Consider the following 12689-nt stretch of genomic DNA (forward strand, 5'->3'; position numbering starts at 1 on the left):
ACATCAAAAAATTATCCCTTCAGTGTCAGATGAGGAAATTTTGCGCTGCAGTATATCAAGAGAAATCCCACATTGCCGCTTGAAAGGCAAAAGGTTAGTTGACACCCTTTTTTCGACCCAGAAATTTCCCTTACACAGCCGTCCCCATTAGAGAGGAGGACACACTTTATGGACTCAAATCGAGAATATTCCCTATTCCCATTTAATGGCTCGAGAGTAATCCAGAAGTTCCGCCTCCAGGACAAAAGCGGATCTGACTTCCCTGAAGCAACCCAAGCGAGTTCCTGAGGTCCCGTCGCAAATCACTAATTACCCCATCTTCCCGCTGCAACTCGAGACACAGAACAAAATAATCCCCTCAATGCGAGATGAAGAAATTTTGTGCTGCAGTATCTCAAGAGAAATCCCACATTACCGCATGAAAGGAAAAAGGGTATTTGGCACTCTTTATTCCACTCAGAAAGTTCCCTCACACTGCCGTCCCCATTGGAGATGAATACACACTTTTGGACTCAACTCGAGATGAGGCCCTATTCCCCTTTAACGTTCAAGAATAATCCAGAATTTAAATTTCCAAAACAAAAGTTGTCCTGACTTTCCTGAAGCAACCCGAGCGACTACCTGAGGTCCCCGTCACAACTAGAGTAATACCCCCAGCTTCCCGCTTCAACTGGAGAAACACCACAAAATTATCCCCTTATGCGAGATGAGGAAATTTTGCGCTGCAGAATCTAAAGAGAAAACCCACATTCCCGCTTGAAAGGCAAAAGGGTACTTGACACCCTTTATGCGACTCCGAATGTTCCCTAACATCCTTCCTCAGTGTAGAGGAAAATACACTTTATGGACTTAAATAGAGAAGAGGCAATATTCACATTTAACGGCTAGAAAGTAATCCGGAAGTTCCCCTTCCAACACAAAAGGAGACTTTAATTTCCTGAAGCAACCCAAGCGAGTTCTTGAGGTCCCCGTCTCAACTCGAGAAGTACACCCGGCTTCCCGACGCAACTCGAGAAGCACCACAATATTATCCCCTCAATGAGAGATGAGGAAATGTTGCACTGCAGAATTTCAAAAGAATTACCACATTCCCTCTTGAATGGCAAAAATCTACTTGACACCCTTTATGCGACTCAGAAAGTTCCCTCACACAGCTGTCCCCATTGGAGAGGAGAACACACTTTATGGACTCAATTCGAGATGAGCCCTTATTCCCATTTAATGTCTCGAGAGTAAACCGGAAGTTCCCCTTCCATCAACAAAGGGGACCTGACTCCCCTGAAGCAACCCGAGCGAGATCCTGAGTTACCCCTGGCAACTCAAGCAGTACCCTCAGCTTCCTGCCGCAACTCGAGAAACACCACAAAATTATCCCCTCAATGTGAGATGAGGAAATTTTGCGCTGCATAATCTCAAGAGAAATACCACATTCCTTCTTGAAAGGCAAAAGTGTACTTGGCACCCTTTATGCGACACATTAAGTTCCCTCACACAGCTGTTCCCATTGGAGAGGAGAACACATTTTATTAGTTCAATACGAAATGAGGCCCTATTTCCATTTAACGGCTCGAAAATAAACCGGAAGTTCCCCTTCCAACACAAAAGGGGACCTGACTTCCCTGAAGCAACTCGAGCGAGTTCCTGAGGTCCAAGTCACAACTCAAGAAGTACCCCCATTTTCCCGCCGCAACTCGAGGAACACCACAAAATTATCATTTCAATGCGAGATGAGAAATTTTATGCTGAACAATCTCCAAAGAAATACCACATTCCCTCTTGAAAGGCAAAAGCGTACTTGACATCCTTTATGAGACTGAGAAATTTCACTAACAACAGTCCCCATTGGAGAGGAGAACACACTTTATGGACTCAATTCGAGATGAGACCCTATTCCCATTTAACAGCACAAAAGTAAACCGGAAGTTCCCCTTCCAACACCAAAGGGGACCTGACTTCCCCAAAGCAATCGAAGCGATTTCCTGAGGTCCCTGACGCAACTCGAGCAGTACCCCAAGCTTCCCGCCACAACACGAGAATCACCAAAAAATTATCCCCTCTATACGAGATGAGGAAATTTTGCGCTGCAGAATCTCAAGAGAAATACCACATTCCCTCTTGAAAGGCAAAAGGGTACTTGACACCATTCATGCGACTCAGAAAGTTCCCTCACACAGCCGTCCCCATTGGAGAGGAGAACACACTTTTTGGACTCAAATCGAGATGAGCCCCTATTCCCATTTAATGGCTCGAGAGTCAACCTGAAGATCCCCTTCCAACACCAAAGGGGAACTGACTTCCCTAAAGCAACCCGAGCGCGTTCCTGAGGTCCCCATTGCAACTCGAGCAGTACCCCCCGCTTACCACCGAAACTCGAGAAACACCAAAAAATTATCCCCTCAATGCGAGATGAGGAAATTTTGTGCTGCAGAATCTCAAGAGAAATACCGCATTTCCTCTGAAAGGCAAAAGCGTACTTGACACCCTTTATGCGACTGAGAAATTTCACTAACATCAGTCCCCATTGGAGAGGATAACACACTTTATGGAATCAATTCGAGATGAGCCCCTATTCCCATTTAATGGCTCGAGAGTAAACCGGAAGTTCCCCTTTTAACAACAAAAAAGACCTGACATCTCTGAAGCAACCCGAGCGAGTACCTGAGGTCCCCGTCGAAACTCGAGAAGAACCTCCTGAGAGATGAAGAAATTTTGCACTGCACAATCAAGAGAAATTCCACAATCCCGCCTGAAAGGCAAAAGGGTACTTGACACACTTTTTTCATTTCATTTCAGTTCAGTCGCTCAGTTGTGTCCGACTCTCCGTGACCCCATGAATCACTCTCCGGACTGAGCGGGCGGGGCCGGAGATTCTCCCGTCTGCGCGGGTGAGGCCGGTGTCTCTCGTGTCGGCGCTGGAGGGGCCTGGGTCTCTCTCTCGCGTCTGCACAGGAGGGGCCCGGGACTGTAGGGTCTGAGCGGGTGGGGCCGGCGACTCTCGCGTCTGCGCTGGCGGGGTCAGTGTCACTCGCATATACCCGGAAGGTGTCATGGTCTCCCGGTTCTGCGCGGGAGGGGCTGGTGTGTCTCGAATCTTCGTGGGCGGGGCCGGCCACTCTGGTGTCTGCGCGATTGGGAGCGGTGTCTCTCGCGTCTGCACAGGAGGGGCCTGGGTCTCTTGCGTCTGCGCAGGCAGGGAAGGCTTCTCTTGCGTCTGCGCGGGAGGGTATGGCATCTCTCGCGTCTGCGTCGCCAGGTGAGACTCAGAAAATTCCCTCACACAGTCATCCCCATTGGAGAGGAAAGCACATTTTATGGACTTAACTTGAGTAGAGGCCCTATTCCAATTTAACGGCTCGAGGGTAATCCCGAAATTCCCCTTCCAACACAAAAGGGGACCTGACTTCCCTGAAGAAACCAGAGTGAATTCCTGAGGTCCTCTTCGCTACTTGAGAAGTTCCTCCAGCTTCCCGCCGCAACTCGAGAAACACCACAAAATTATCCTCTCAATGAGAGATGAGGAAATTTTGCACTGCAGAATTTCAAGAGAAATACTGCATTCCCTCTTGAAAGGCAAAGGCGTACTTGAAACCCTTTAAGCGACTCAGAAAGTTTACTCACACAGGTGTTTCCCTTGGACAGGAAAACACATTTTATGGACTCAATTCGAGATGAGGCCCTATTCATATTTAACGGTTCGAGAGTAAACCGGAAGTTCCAATTTAAACACAAAAGGGGACCTGACTTCCCTGAAGAAACCCGAGCGAGTTCCTGAGGTTCCGGTGGCAACTCAAGAAGTACCCCCAGCTTCCCGTCGCAACTGGAGAAACACCACAAAACTATCCCCTCAATGCGAGATGAGGAAATTTTGCGCTGCAGAATCTCAAGAGAAATACCACGTTTTCTCTTGAAAGGCGGAAGGGTACTTTACACCCTTTATGCGACTCAGAAAGTTCCCTCACACAGCCGTCCCCATTGGAATTGAGAACACACTTTATGGACTCAATTCGAGATGAGGCCCTATTCCCATTTAATGGCTGGAGAGTAAACCGGAAGTTTCCTTCCAATAAAAAGGGGACCTTTCTTCCCTGAAGTAACCCTAGGGAGTTCCTGAGGTCCCCATCGCAACTTGAGAAGTACCCCCAGCTTCCCGCCGCAACTTGAGAAACGCCACAAAATTATCCCCTCAATTCCAGTTGAGGAAATTTTCCGGTGCTGAATCTCAAGAGAAATACCACATTCCCTCTTGAAAGGCAAAAGGGTACTTGACACCCTTTATGCGACTCAGAAATTTTACTAATATCATTCCACATTGGAGAGGAAAACACAGTGTATGGACTCAATTAGAGATGAGGCTCTATTCCCATTTAAAGGCTCGAGAGTAAAACGGAAGTTCCCCTTCCAACACAAAAGGAGACCTGACTTCCCTGAAGCAACCCGAGCGAGTTGCTGAGGTCACCCTCCAAACTCGAAAACTATCCCCACTTTCCTGCCGCAAATCGAGATACACCACAAAATTATCCCCTCAATGGGAGATGAGGAAATTTTGCGCTGCAGAATCTCAAGAGAAATACCACATTCCCACTTGAAAGGCAGAAGGGTACTTGACACCCTTTATGCGACTCAGAGAGTTCCCTCACACAGCCGTCCCCATTGGAATGGAGATCACACTTTATGGACTCACTTAGAGATGAGGCCTTAATCCCATTTAACGGCTCAAGAGTAAAACGGGAGTTCCCTTCCAATACAAAGGGGACCTTTCTTCCCTGAAGAAACCCTAGCGAGTTCCTGAAGTCCCCATCGTAACTTGAGAAGTCCCCCCAGCTTCCGGCCGCTACTCGAGAAACACCACAAAATTATCCCTTCAATGCGAGATGAGGACATTTTGCGCTGCAAATCTCAAGAGCAATAACACATTCCCTCTTGAAAGGCAAAAGTGTACTTGACACCCTTTATGCGACTCAGAAAGTTCCCTCACACAGCCGTCCACAATGGACAGGAAAACACAATTTATGGACTCAACTCGATATGAGGCCCTATTCCCATTTAACGGATCGAGAGTAAACTGGAAGTTCCCCTTCCAACAAACAGGGGACATTCCTACCCTAAAGAAACACGAGCGAGTTCCTGAGGTCCCTGTCTCAACTCAAGAAGTACCCACAGATTCCCGCCGCAACTCGAGAAACACCACAAAATTATCCCCTCAATGCGAGAGGAGGAAATTTTTCCCTGCAGAATCTCAAGAGAAATACCACATTCCCTCTTGAAAGGCAAAAGGCTTCTTGACACCCTTTATGCGACTCAGAAATTTCACTAATATCAGTCCCCATTGGAGAGGAGTACACACTTTATGGACTCAATTCGAGATGAGCCCCTATTCCCATTTAATGCCTAGAGAGTAAACCGGAAGTTCCCTTGCCATCACAATAGGGGACCTGACTTCCCTGAACCAATGCGAGCGATTTCTTGAGGTTCCCGTCGCAAATCGAGAAATACTCCCTGCTTTCCACTGCAACTTGAGAAACACCACAAAATTATGCCCTCAATGCTAGATGAGAAAATTTTGCGCTGCAGACTCTCTAGAGAAATTCCACATTCCCTCTTGAAAGGCAAAGGCGTACTTGACTCCTTTTAAGTGACTCAGAAAGTTTACTCACACAGGTGTTTCCCCTGGACAGAAAAACACACTTTATGGACTCAATTCGAGATGAGGCCCTATTCATATTTAACGGTTCTAGATTAAACCGGAAGTTCCTCTTTAAACAAAAAAGGGGACCTGAATTCCCTGAAAAAACCCGAGCGAGGTCCTGAGGTTCCCGTGGCAACTCGAGAAGTACCCCCAGCTTCCCGTCGCAACTGGAGAAACACCACAAAACTATACCCTCAATGCGAGATGAGGAAATTTTGTGCTGCAGAATCTCAAGAGAAATACCACGTTTCCTCTTGAAAGGCAGAAGGGTACTTGACATCCTTTATGCAACTCAGAAAGTTCCCTCAAACAGCCGTCCCCATTGGAGAGGAGAACACACTTTATGGACTCAATTCGAGATGAGGCCCTATTCCCATTTAATGGCTGGAGAGTAAACCGGAAGTTTCCCTTCAATACAAAGGGGACCTTCCTTCCCTGAAGAAACCAGAGGGAGTTCTTGAGGTCCCTGTCGCAACATGAAAAGTACTCCCAGCTTCTCTCCGCAACTCGAGAAACACCACAAAATTATCCCCTCAATTCCAGTTGAGGAAATTTTGCGCTGCAGAATCTAAAAAGAAATACCACATTCCCTCTTGAAAGGCAAAAGGGTACTTTACACCCTTTATGCGACTCAGAAATTTCACTAGCATCATTCCACATTGGAGAGGAGAACACAGTGTATGGACTCAATCGAGATGAGGCCCTATTACCATTTAAAGGCTCGAGAAAAAAACGGAAGTTCCCCTTCCAACACAAAAATAGCAACTGACATTCCTGAAGCAACCCGAGCGAGTTTCTGAGGTCCCCCTCCCAACTTGAAAACTATCCCCAGCTTCCGGCCGCAAATCGAGAAACACCACAAAATTATCCCCTCAATGCGAGATGAGGAAATTTTGCGCTGCAAATCTCAAGAGCAATAACACATTCCCTCTTGAAAGGCAAAAGGGTACTTGACACCCTTTATGAGATCAGAAATTTCATTAACATCAGTCCCCATTGGAGAGGAGAACACACTTTATGGACTCAATTCGAGATGAGCCCCTATTCCCATTTAACGGCTCGACAGTAATCCGGAAGTTCCTCTTCCAACATAGAATGGGATCTGCCTTCCCTGAAGCAACGTGAGCCAGTTCCTGAGATCCCCGTCGCAACTCGTGAAGTACTCCCTGCTTCCGGCTGCAACTCGAGAAACACCACCAAATTATCCCCTCAATGCGATATGAGGTAATTTTGAGCTGCAGAATTTCAAGAGAAATCCCACATCCCGCTTGAAAGGCAAAAGTGTATTTTACTCCCATTAGGGGACTAAGAATGTTCCCTAACATCCATCCTCAGTGGAGAGGAGAACACACTTTTTGGACTCAAAGCGATAAGAGGCAGTAATCCCATTTAACGGCTCCAGAGTAATGCGGATATTCCCCTTCCAACACAAAAGGGGACTTGACTTCCCTGAAGGAACCCGAGGGAGTTCCTGAGGTCCCCTTCACAACTCGAGAAGTACCCCGTGCTCTCCGCGGCAACTGGAGAAACAACACAAAATTATCCCCTCAATGCGAGATGAGGAAATTCTGCGCTGCAGAATCTCAAGAGAAATCCCACATTCCCGCTTGAAAGTTGAAAGGGTCCTTGATTCCATTTAGGCCGACTGAGAATGGTCACTAACATCCATCCTCAGTGGATAGAAGAACACACATTATGGACTCAAATCGAGAAGAGGCAATATTCCCACTTAAAGGCTCGAGAAATAGCCGGAAGTTCCCTTCCAACACAAAAAGGGACTTGACTTCCCTGAAGCAACCTGAGCGAGTTCCTGAGGTCCCCATCGCAACTCGAAAAGTGCCCCCTGCTTCCCACCGAAAGTCGAGAAACACCACAAAATTATCCCCTCAATGCGAGATGAGGAAATTTTGCAATGCAGAATCTCAAGAGAAATCCCACATTCCTGCTTGAAAGGCAAAAGTGTACTTGACACACTTTATGCCACTCAGAAAGTTCCCTACATCCGTCCCCATTGGAGAGGAGAACACACTTTATGGACTCAACTAGAAAAGAGGCCCTATTCCCAATTAAGTGCTCGAGAGTAATCTGGAAGTTCCCCTTCCAGCGCAAAATGGGACCTGACTTCCCTGAAGTAACTCGAGTAAGTTCCTCAGGTCCCCTTCGCAACTGGAGAAGTACCCCCAGCTTTCCGCTGCAATACGAGAACACCACAAAATTATCCCCTCAATGCGAGATGAGGAAATTTTGGGCTGCAGAATCTCAAGAGAAATCCCAGATTCCCGCTTGAAAGTCAAAAGTGTACTTGACTCCCTTTAGGCAACTTAGAATGGTCCCTAATATCCGTTCTCTGTGGAGAGGAGAACACACTTTATGGACTCAAATCGAGAAGAAGCAATATTCCCATTTAAATTCTTGCGAGTAATCCGGAAGTTCCCGTTCTAACACAAAAGGGGACTTGACTTCACTGAAGCAACCGGAGCGAGTTCCTGAGGTCCCTGTCGTAACTCTAGAAGTAATCCCTGCTTCCCGCCAAACTCGAGAAACACCACCAAATTAGCCCCTCAATGCGAGATGAGGTAAATTTGCGCTGTAGTATCTCAAGAGAAATCCCACATTCCCACTTGAAAGGTAAAAAGGGTACGTGACACACTTTTTGCCACTCAGAAAGTTCCCTAACATCCGTCCCCATTGGAGAGTAGAGCACACTTTATGGACTCAACTTGAGAAGAGGCCCTATTCCCATTAAAGGGCTCGAGAGTAATCCAGAAATTCCCCTACCAGCACAAAAGGGGACCTGACTTCTCTGAAGCAACCCGAACGAGATGCTTAGGTCTCCGTCGCAACTCGAGAAGTAACCCCATCTTCCCACCGCAACTCGAGAAAAACCACAAAATTATCCCCTCAATGCGAGATGAGGTAACTTTGCGCTGCCGAATCCCAAGAGAAATCCCACATTCCCGCTTGAAAAGCAAAAGTGTACTAGACACCCTTTATGCGACTCAGAAAGTTCACTCACAGAGCCGTCCCCATTTGAGAGGAGAACACACTTTAAGAACTCAACTTCAGAATAGGCCAATTCCCATTTAACGGCTCGAGAATAATCGCGAAGTTCCACTTCCAACAAAAAAGGGGACCTGACTTCTCTGTAGCAACCGGAGCTACTTCCTGAGGTCCCCATCGCAACTCGAGAAGAACACCCAGCTTCCCGCCGCATCTCGAGAAACACCACAAATTATCCCCTCAAGGCGAGATGAGGAAATTTTGCACTGCACAATCAAGAGAAATTCCACATTCCCGCCTGAAAGGCAAAAGGGTACTTGACACACATTTTTCAGTTCAGTTCAGTTCAGTCGCTCAGTCCTGTCCGACTCTCCGTGACCCCATGAATCACTGTTTGCCAAGCCTCCCTGTCCATCACCAACTCCCGGAGTTCACTCAAACTCAGGTCCACAGAGTCGGTGATTCTATCCAGCTATCTCATTCTCTGTCGTCCCGTTCTCCTCCCGCCCCAACCTTTCCTAACGTGAGAATCTTTTCCAGTGAGTCAACTCGTCGCCTGAGGTTGCCAAAGCATTGCAGTTTCAGCTTTAGCATCAGTCCTTCCAATGAACACCCAGGATTCACCCCACTTAGAATGGACTGGTTGGATCTTCTTGCAGTACAAATGACTCTCAAGAGTCTTCTCGAACACCACAGTTAAATAGCGTCAATTCTTCGGCAATCAGCTTTCTTCACAGTCAAACTCTCACATCCATACATGACCACGGGAAAAACCATAGCCTTGACTAGACGGACCTTTCTTGGCAAAGTAATGTCTCTGCTCATTAATATACTATCAAGATTGGTCATAACTTTCCTTCCTAGGAATAAGCGCCTTTTAATTTCATGGCTGCAATCAGCATCTGCAGTGATTTTGGAGCCCCAAAAAATCAAGTCTCACACTGGTTCCACTGTTTTTCCATCTATTTCCAGTGAAGTGATGGGACCAGATTCCATGATATTTGTTTTCTGTATGTTGAGCTTCAAGCCAACCTTTTTACTCTCCTCTTTCACTTTCATCAAGAGGCTTTTGAGTTCCTCTTCACTTTCTGCCCTAAGGGTGGTGTCATCTGCATATCTGAGGTTATTGATATTTCTCCCAGCAATCTTGATTCCAGCTTGTGCATCTTCCAGCCCAGCATTTCTCATTATGGTCTCTGCATATAAGTTAAATAAGCAAGGTGACAATATACAGCCTTGACTTAGTCCATTTCATACTTGGAATCAGTCTGTTGTTCCATGTACAGTTCTGAGTGTTGCTTCCTGACCTGATTACAGGTTTCTCAAGAGGCAGCTCAGGTGGTCTGGAATTCCCATCTCTTTCAGAATCTTCCACAGTTTATTGTCATCCACACACTCAAAGGCTTTGGCATAGTCAATGAAGTAGAAAGAGATGTTTTTCTGGAACTCTCTTGCTTTCTCCATGATCCAGCGGATGTTGGCAATTTGATCTCTCGTGCCTCTGCCTTTTCTAAAACCTGCTTGAACATCTGGGAGTTCACGGATCACATATTGCTGAAGCCTGGCTTGGAGAATTTTGAGCATGACTTTACCAGCGTGTGAGATGAGTGCAATTGTGCGGTAGTTTGAGCATTCTTTGGCATTTCCTTTCTTTGGGATTGGAATGAAGACTGACCTTTTCCAGCCCTGTGGCCACTGCTGAGTTTTACAAATTTGTTGGCATGTTGAGTGCAGCACTTTCACAGCATCATCTTTCAAGATTTGAAAGAGCTCAACTGGAATTCCATCACTTCCACTAGCTTTGTTCCTAGTGATGCTTTCTAAGGCCCACTTGACTTCACATTCCAAGATGTCTGGCTCTAGGTCAGTGATCACATTTTCGTGACTATCCTGGTCGTGAAGATCTTTTTTGTACAGTTCTTCTGTGTATTCTTGCCACCTCTTCTTAATATCTTCTGCTTCTGTTAGGTCCATACCATTTCTGTCCTTTATCGAGCCCATCTTTGCATGAAATGTTCCCTTGGAATCTCTAATGTTCTTGAAGAGATCTCTTGTTTTTCCTATTCTGTTGTTTTCCTCCATTTCTATGCATAGATCACTGAGCAAGATTTTCTTTTCTCTCCTTGCTATTCTTTGGAACTCTGCATTCTAATGCTTATACCTTTCCCTTTCTCCTTTGCTTTTCGATTCTCTTCCTTTCACAGCTATTTGTAAGGCCACCTCAGACAGCCATTTTGCTTTTTTTGCATTTCTTTTCCATGGGGATGGTCTTGGTCCCTGTCTCCAGTACAATGTCACGAACCTCAGTCCAGAGTTCATAAGGCACTCTATCTGTCAGATCTAGCCCCTTAAATCTATTTCTCACTTCCACCGTATAATCATAAGGGATTTGATTTAGGTCATATCTGAATGATCTAGGGGTTTTCCCTACTTTCTTCAATTTAAGTCTTAATTTGGCAATTAGAAGTTCATGATCTGAGCCACAGTCAGCTCCTGGTCTTGTTTTTGTTAACTGTATACAGCTTCTCTGTCTTTGGCTGCAAAGAATATAATCAGTCTGATTTTGGTGTTGACCATCTGGTGATGTCCACGTGTAGAGTCTTCTCTTGTGTTGTTGGAAGAGGGTGTTTGCTATGACCAGTGCGTTCTCTTTACAAAATTCTATGAGCCTTGGCCCTCCTTCATTCTGTGCTCCAAGGCCAAATTTGCCTGTTACTCCAGGTGTTTCTTGACTTCCTACTTTTGCATTCCAGTCCCCTATAATGAAAAGGACATCTTTTTTGGGTGTTAGTTCTTAAAGGTCTTGTAGGTCTTCATAGAACCCTTCAACTTCGGCTTCTTCAGTGTTACTGGTTGGGGCATAGGCCTGGGTTACTGTAATGTTGAATGGATTGCCTTGGAAACGAACAGAAATCATTCTGTCGTTTTTAAGATTGAATCCAAGTACTGCATTTCGAATTCTTTTGTAGACCATGATGGTTACTTCATTTCTTCTAAGGGATTCCTGCCCACAGTAGTAGATACAATGGTCATCTGAGTTAAATTCACACATTCCAGTCCATTTTAATTCACTGATTCCTAGAATGTCTATGTTCACTCTTGCCATCTCCTGTTTGACCACTTCCAATTTGCCTTGATTCATGGACCTAACATTCCAGGTTCCTATGCAATATTGCTCTTTACAGCACCAGACCTTGCTTCTGTCACCGGTCACATCTACAACTGGGTACTGGTTTTGCTTTTGCTCCATCCCTTCATTCCTTCTAGAGTTACTTCTCAACTGATCTCCAGTAGCATACTGGGCACCTCCCGACCTGGGGAATTCCTCATTCAGTATCCTGTCATTTTGCCCTTTGATACTCTTCATGGGGTTCTCAAGGCAAGTATACTGAAGTGCTTTGCCATTCCCTTCTCCAGTGGACCACATTCAGCTGTGGTTCATGTGATCAGATCGATTAGATTCCTGTGATTATGATTTCAGTTTGTCTGCCGTCTGATAACCCCTCGCAATACCTACCATCTTATTTGAGTTTCTCTTACCTTGGGTGTGGGATATCTCTTCACAGCTGCTCCAAGAAAGCGCAGCTGCTGCATCTTTCCTTGGATTAGGGGTATGTCCTCAAGGCTGCCCCTCCTGACCTTGAACGTGAGTAGCTCCTCTCGGCCCTCGCCCACACAGCCACCGCCCATTGGACGTGGGGTACCTTCTCTTGGCTGCCTGCCCTGACCTCAGGCGTGGGGTAACTCCTGATGGCCAGGCATCTTTGCATGGTCAGTTGCGCCAGGGCCGGTGTCTCTCCTCTTGGCGCTAGTGGGGCTGGCATCTCTCACGACTGCACGGGTGGGCACGGCATCTCTCCGGTCTGTGCGGGTGGGGCCGGGTTCTCTCGCGTCTTCGGGGTAGGGGCCCGTGACTCTAGGGTCTGAGCAGGCGGGGCCGGCGACTCTCGCGTCTGCGTGGGCAGGGCCAGTGTCACTCGCATCTACGCAGAAGGGGCCGGGG

General features: G+C 46.6%; 1 pseudogene; it reads right to left on the reverse strand.

The window, feature by feature from the left end:
• Positions 1-2835: 2835 nt before the first annotated feature.
• LOC148774449 (uncharacterized) overlaps positions 2836-12689 on the reverse strand; it is a 96204-nt pseudogene continuing 86350 nt past the window's right edge.

The sequence above is a fragment of the Moschus berezovskii genome, chromosome 22 (assembly GCF_049115385.1).
Source record: "Moschus berezovskii isolate FMDL1 chromosome 22, NW_MosBer_1.0, whole genome shotgun sequence".
Classification (NCBI taxonomy): Eukaryota; Metazoa; Chordata; class Mammalia; order Artiodactyla; family Moschidae; genus Moschus; species Moschus berezovskii.